The sequence below is a fragment of the Bombus vosnesenskii genome, unplaced genomic scaffold (assembly GCF_011952255.1).
Source record: "Bombus vosnesenskii isolate JDL3184/JDL3185 unplaced genomic scaffold, Bvos_JDL3184-5_v1.1 scf7180000014802, whole genome shotgun sequence".
NCBI lineage: Eukaryota > Metazoa > Arthropoda > Insecta > Hymenoptera > Apidae > Bombus > Bombus vosnesenskii.
The window spans coordinates 15731-22639 of record NW_022883652.1 but is presented as its reverse complement, the minus strand read 5'-3'; the positions used below and the strand labels follow the sequence as shown (position 1 = coordinate 22639).

Sequence of the window (6909 nt, the reverse complement as noted above, 5' to 3'; positions counted from 1 at the left end):
CGCGTAGGGGTTTGTGATCAGTATAAATCGCGAAATCTCTCCCTTCGACAGCGTGCCTGAATCGTTTCACCGCGGTGTACATCGCGAGTAATTCTCGATCGTATGCGTTCTACTTTCGTTACGCGGGGGATAGCGATTTCGTCATGAAACCTAGGGGCTGCCAAGTATCGTTGACGCGCTGTTGAAGTACCGCTCCTATGGCGTAATCGGAAGCGTCGACCTTCTCCTTGCTGGTAAAGGGATCGATATTCCTGGTCTGTAAGGTTGCTCTGTTGACGCGAGCAGCCACCTCCGTATTGTCACTCAGAGCGGCTCTTTACTTGACCGCCACCTCGTTCACCGCCACCGACCTGTCGAATTCAATGAATATATGGCCGGCTCTCGTTTTACGCACCCCCATAGCTCCTTCCAAGGTGCTCCTAGCCGCCATTATTTTCCTATAAACTTGAAGCCATTCACAGCCTTCTTCCACTTTATCTAGAATGGCTTCCTTCCATCTCCTATTCCTTGGTACGCCTCTCTCTTCGATAACAACCTGCCGGTTGTTACCCGGACGCACCATAGGGATAGCTTGTTCTAAGGGAGCCCTCCTCTCCCTTTTCCTTCTTTCTATCCTCATCCAACCTTCAGAATCCTCACTATAATCCTGTTCACTCCTTACCTTCCTGATTTTCCTCCCACACGCCTCGGCGTATGTGGCCTCTCCTCTTCGGGGCCTCTTAAGTTCCACTACTCTCATTGTTTCAGCCGGCGATACCACTTTCCTTTTAGGCTATCCGCCTTTGGTCATCATCGCTTCTTTCATTCTTTCTGTCCTGTCTACCCTTCTTTCGATCTCGATAGGCTCTCTTCTTCTCTTTCTCCTTCTAGCCTTCTGCTCTCCACATTGTTCCAAGGAAGACAGGATGCCTTTAATCAAATTTCTTATCTCCCTAATCCCCTCATCCTTATCTTTATCCAACTGAAATTTTTTGACTGAAACATTCAACATCTGCGCTGCACCCGCCAAGGCTTGTATGAACCATTTCAGCTCAGCCCTGGAGATCATATCGACCCGACTTTATTCCTTCATAATAGGAACTTACATCGAGCCGACCGTACATACTCTTAAACGATGCCGCATCGACGAGGCGAACCACCACATATGTTCGACGCGACCCGCTAGCGCATGCGTCCTAACGTTACCCATCACGTAAGTGGCGTCAGTTCTACACACGTGCGCGTCTTAATAGTAAATTTATTACGCGTATTACCGCTTCACAAAATAACGTCATCGCGAGTGTTATAATAACTCCGCTGTAATTAAAGAAACGAATCTTACTCGCATGGCCGCTCGAACCTGCAATATCTACGGCGGATAGTGAAGCGTTCCCAGAAAGTGCACGTGCGTGTTAGTATTTGGTGAATATTAATTAATTGATTATTTCTACAAAGCTCATTATCGCTTATGCATTTACCGCAACGCGCGAATATCTTACATTACGCGTTCCTCAGTGTGCTGTTTGTTCATAACGACAAGGTGAAATACGACAACAAAGTCGAACGCTACCGCTAATATCGCTATATACGCTAATATCGTCGCGTCAGTTATGGCGCGTTTCGACTCGCGGAATCTCTTTTCATATTTAGCCATCAGATATATCGCGATGAAATAAGGGAATGCAGAGGTTAGGACAATTATCTAGTTTACTATTCGATGGAATTTTACTGCAAGTAATTTTTGAGTTATTTGTTTCTTGTTACTTGTTGTTGTTTATTTGTTTCGCTCTTCGTTAATATTCCACATTCTCTTTTGCCATTGCCTTTTTAACACTGACAATAAGCGTTGAGAGAGCAATCTTGATGTGAACAGGATGACAAAAACTTTTACACGAAACGCAACAAGGTTGATTTGTGTTATCCTTGCTTTCTTCGATACAGAAATCTGGATCAATACTTGCATCTGGATCGTAATTCATCGTTGAATTTAACGCTGCGACAGTCCGTTGCAATTAGAAGCAACATGACCTAAACGTTAGCAGGTCTTACATTGCATTTCGTTTGTCACATCTAATTTTTGGTGAAAAGTGAATGCAAAATACTGAAAATCAACCGAAGATCAGAAATTGAAGAAAATATCAGGCTGGCTTTTGACACTAATCTCACCAGGCCCGGTCAAATAACTGGTTTTAAAAGTTGAGAAATCAATTAATCGGAGAATATAAAAATTCACGTAAAGCTAAATGAACAAAAGATATAACGATAAATGTACAATTTTAAATTAGATATTTAAACCAGTCATTTGACTAGGGGTGGTGAGGTTAGTGTTAATTAAATAGTTTAGTAGTCGTTGAGCGACATTTTGAATATTCATTCGTATAATAATTAGCAAAATAACTTTTCTTCGTTGATTCCTCCACCATAATTAATTTCCATTATTTATATCCTTCATTGCACATTTCTTAATTCCCCGTTCATTCAGGATATTTCTAAGAATAAAAATCATTAGATCGGTCAAAACTTCAGGTACTACGTCGTGATAATAAAAATGATATAGAGAAAATATCAATGGACTTCAAATTTTCAACCGTGAAAAAATTATTCTCTTACTACATTTTGGACTTAAAAATAAATATCGTTTCACTTTTATTATTTTTATATTAGTATTAAAAGCGAATACGCACTCAAAAAGCGCTTAAGACTTCATCTGCATACTGTGTCATTGCGGAACAGTAATTTTAAGTAATTTTTCACTTTCTCCATGCTGTTGTTTCAATCTTGCTTTGTTTAACGAAATTAAGATTATAAAGTAAGGTAACTAAAGTAATAAGTTAGACAAATGAGTCTGTGATGTTGCCAGTAGGGCTACGAATTATTGTACGATATTTGTAAATATCGACGTAGAGAAAGAATTGTGCTGCGCAATCCGAAAGATACCTGCTGCGTAATTCGAAAGAAAGTGCTTCGTAGAATAGGAATGTTTTTGTTGATGTATACATTTCTTTGTCTAGATCGTTAACTGTGTAGCTGCTTGTGCCACCGGCTCTTGTGTCCCCCTTCCCCCCTCCCTCACACTTTGTAAGTTACTCGGCGAAACTAACGTACAAGGAGTCATTTAGTCGTCTTATTTCGTACCGATAACATGGATCGTGTTGCGTCAGGTTTGCAACATATTCTAACGTATTGGCGGCGTCGGTCTTTTATTACTCTAATAATTTAATCCAATTAAATAATCACACGCGAAAATAATAAAATTTTATCACATAATTTTGTACGCGACGTTAGAGTTCTTGTTCGCCGATTATAATTTTAACGCTCACGGTAATGTGATCCTATTTCATATTACAAAGCTTCTGCAGGAGCTCAAGAATGTAAGTAGTTTTAAATATTGTATTTCAGTTTGTTCTCTTATACAATAAATTTATTATACAATAAAAATGATTGATAATTTAAAAAACTGTAAATGCCCTCTTTAATTGAAATAAAGTCTTAAAATCTTAACATTAAAGTACAATAAAACTGGCTGATACGCATCAAAAATCACTGAATATGTTGTTCTCAAACTTTTATATTAGAGTTCCAATTTACATATTTATTAGAGTTTAGTCTTTATTGTTGCTAAAGTTTCACGTTTGTTATTATGTGTTACCGATTTTAATATCTTATGTTTTGTTATAGACATATCACTACTTCAACTTCGTCATCTTCTTCAGGAGTGTTCTAACAGTGGCACAAAAGCCAAGTATGTAAGTATTTTTACATACTTACTTTCAGTTATGTCTATTCTGTATATTTTTCTTTGATCACTATCAATGCAGAAATACAATTTGACTGAAAATTTAGGAGGATAGCATTTTCTGAGGTTATTTTTTCGTTAAAATAAAATAAGAGTTAAAGTCTTAATACCGAATTATAAAACAAATGACTAACATACTACAGATTATTTTAGATTTTACACATTCATATTAGAGTCTCAGTTTTTATACTTATCAAATTTTATTATAATTTCAATCTTTATTATTGCTAAAGTTACTAAAGTTAATAAACCTTCATTTTTCACTATCTCCAACTTTTCAAATAGTCAGCGATCACTCATCCTGTTTTGTTTCGTAACAGATTTTTCGCAGTCTGCATTTCTATTATTAGCCTTTCAACGGTTCCTGTCTGATGTTAGTCTCCCGGATGAAATTCGCTGGGATAGCGCAGCATCCACGGTAACGTTCTCTGTTTGTCTGCTTCGAACGGTGAGTCGCATGCATTTCTGTTCTTCTGGTCACTCAATTATGCCGTAGGATAAAAGACCCGAATCGGCACGGGTGACTGGTTGTATTACGTAGAATTCTTTGCGAGCATAGTGAACGCGGGTATCTTTTATACCCGTGAGTAGTAACGCTCTTTTTTTCAAATTTATTAGTTTAAGATAGGTCTTCTTGCACAGCGCGATGATAATAATTAGTTTTTTAATAATTAAGTTAAACATATACACTTGAGAATATATTCGCGTTATTTATAAATATGCATGTTAATATTCCGTATGAATATTTGCAAATGGCAAATATCTACACGAATATACTTGATCTTTAGCAATGAATTAATCGTGACAATATTAACCCCTTAACCTACAACTACGGGCATAGCCCGTAGTGCGATGATCGAACCAAACGTAAATATTACGGGCATAGCCCGTAGTACGATGATCGGACCAAACGTAAATATTACGGGCATTCTCAAACATAAATCGTAGGTTAAGGGAATAAGTCGCGTTCGTTTATTTCACTTCTCCTAGAATTTAAAATATCAGTTAATCAAAGCAATAATTTTGAACACTGCTTCTGCATTTTCGATTATGTGCTTTGATAAAGAGATTATCTGAGATTATTTCTTTCTTAGTAATATATTTAGAGTCAGTTATTCCATTTGATCGAGTCTCAGTCTTTTTCGCTACCTTCTCTGCAATATTAAAATTTTGTTCTGGTTTATTAAATTAATACAGTAGTGTTACTTAGTTACTATTAAATTAATAAAGTAGAGTTAATCAGAATCGAAGTAGTAAAATACAAAATGAAAGAGCGTTAGTCCGTTAAATAAAAATTACACAAACTAATCATCTTCTCAGATCAGGATTTTCAAGTTTAATCCGTGGAGGTGGACCTGTGGTCGGGTAGACGCGTTTTCGAGTGACCAATCTATTTCAGAGAATTTCATTCGAATAATCGTCGGTAGAACTGGCGCGAATGAAACATGTCATCGTCTCTGCCTTTGCCCGTCGATTTTTCGAATTTCGTGATCGTGATCGCGAGTGGTTTTCGAAACGAACGTTAATATTGCTCGAGCATGCACGTGCGAACAGGACAGCGATCGCTATATGATCGTTGTTCATCCATGAGTACTTGGATCAGCTTCCGCGATTTATCTTTTTATTTCACCTTTGTACTTTATTTTTTGGTTTGCTATTTAGAAAGTCTCGAGCTTAGATGTAAGTTTCAGCGGGCATTGCGCCCGAAGGAAGAAGAGGCTATGAGCCGAAGAGACCCGGCAAACTGCCATAGAAGAGGACAACTATCAATGACTCCTCAACCTCTGGATCATCCAGGGCATGGGAAGTCATACTTGTTACTACTTTGTCACTATGCTCGCTTTTAGTATTTGTAGTAGTAGTAGTAGTAGTAGTAGTTCTTTTTTTGGCCGATGAAAGGGAAGGACGTAACGGGCTAGAACACAAACTAACCAGACGAGAATGGGTGGAGACAGCTCGGGGAAACGCCAGTTACTTGAGCGATCACCCCAGTTCAAGTACATAATAGTTATATCGACAGTGAAACTATGTCGTTACCGTAATTTTAAAAAAGTTATTCTGTTTTAAGGCGTGACGGAATATTAATTAGAGTAACCATACGTAATTACTTTCATTGCTGTAACATTATAATGTAATGGGGAAACCCGATATTTGGAAAAAGAGCGTCCAATATCACTTTTTTAAAGCATTGTCCGCTTTTAATGGAAATAAAATAATCGTTCTTTTCGGTGTCATTTTATTCTATATTAAAAATGAAGTTTGTGTAGCATCGGTTTTATAGCATACTCGTAAATATCGCGATTCTATAAACGAAAAGAAATTCTAACTAACTTTGAATATCTCAAAATGATATTGCAGATAACTATTCTATTGTTGAAAGAGATCATTCTGAATGGCAAGATCGTGGCTTGAAAGTTAACATCTTGTCTCTGAACGTGCGTGTCATAAAACGACCTACGAAAATTCTCACAATTTTTGTTCCTCCCGGCGAAACAGTATTGACGTAAAAGAAATTTATCGTGGTTTACGTTTCACTTTAAACGTTAGGATAATAGTGCAAGGATAATAATATAGTAATCTAAAAACAGAAAGCTGATACCTGGTCGAAATAAAATTGTTTCTCAAAAATAGGATCTACTTATGACACGATGTATTTTGCATGAATTGGGACATAAAGGTCAATAACTGGGTCATTACATAATTTTAATGAGAAAAAGCGTCAGGTTTCAAAGCGAGCGTCTTTATGACTTTCGGTCTATAAAACTAAGCAAATCGCGAGAAGTCGCAGCTGCTTTTAGATTCTATAATTGCAGAAATGTATATTATATTGCATGTAGAAAGAAAAGATTCTTTTTAACATATTCCAAAAAAGTTACGTACCAGCATTCAAAGTATCACAAATTGTACCTGTTATCTAAATAATTAGTCGATTATTTTAATGTGACATTTTCAGTATTTCAAACAACTTGGAACATGAACATTTTGGCGGAAGAGAAGAATGATTATTAAAATTTAAATAAGATCCAATGGAGGAAAACTTATCATTCGTACGCATTACAATGTACAATTTACAAAATAATTTTCTTTCTCATTTTTGTCCTAATTTTCTAAACGACGTCTAGGATTTCGTGTAT

General features: G+C 36.9%; 1 long non-coding RNA gene across 1 annotated transcript; it reads left to right on the top strand.

The window, feature by feature from the left end:
• The first annotated feature begins 3271 nt into the window (after positions 1-3271).
• On the top strand, positions 3272-4114 carry LOC117240572. The gene is made up of 3 exons (XR_004494736.1): positions 3272-3350; positions 3658-3725; positions 4096-4114. It is a non-coding gene; the product is annotated as an uncharacterized LOC117240572 (long non-coding RNA).
• Positions 4115-6909: the final 2795 nt, after the last annotated feature.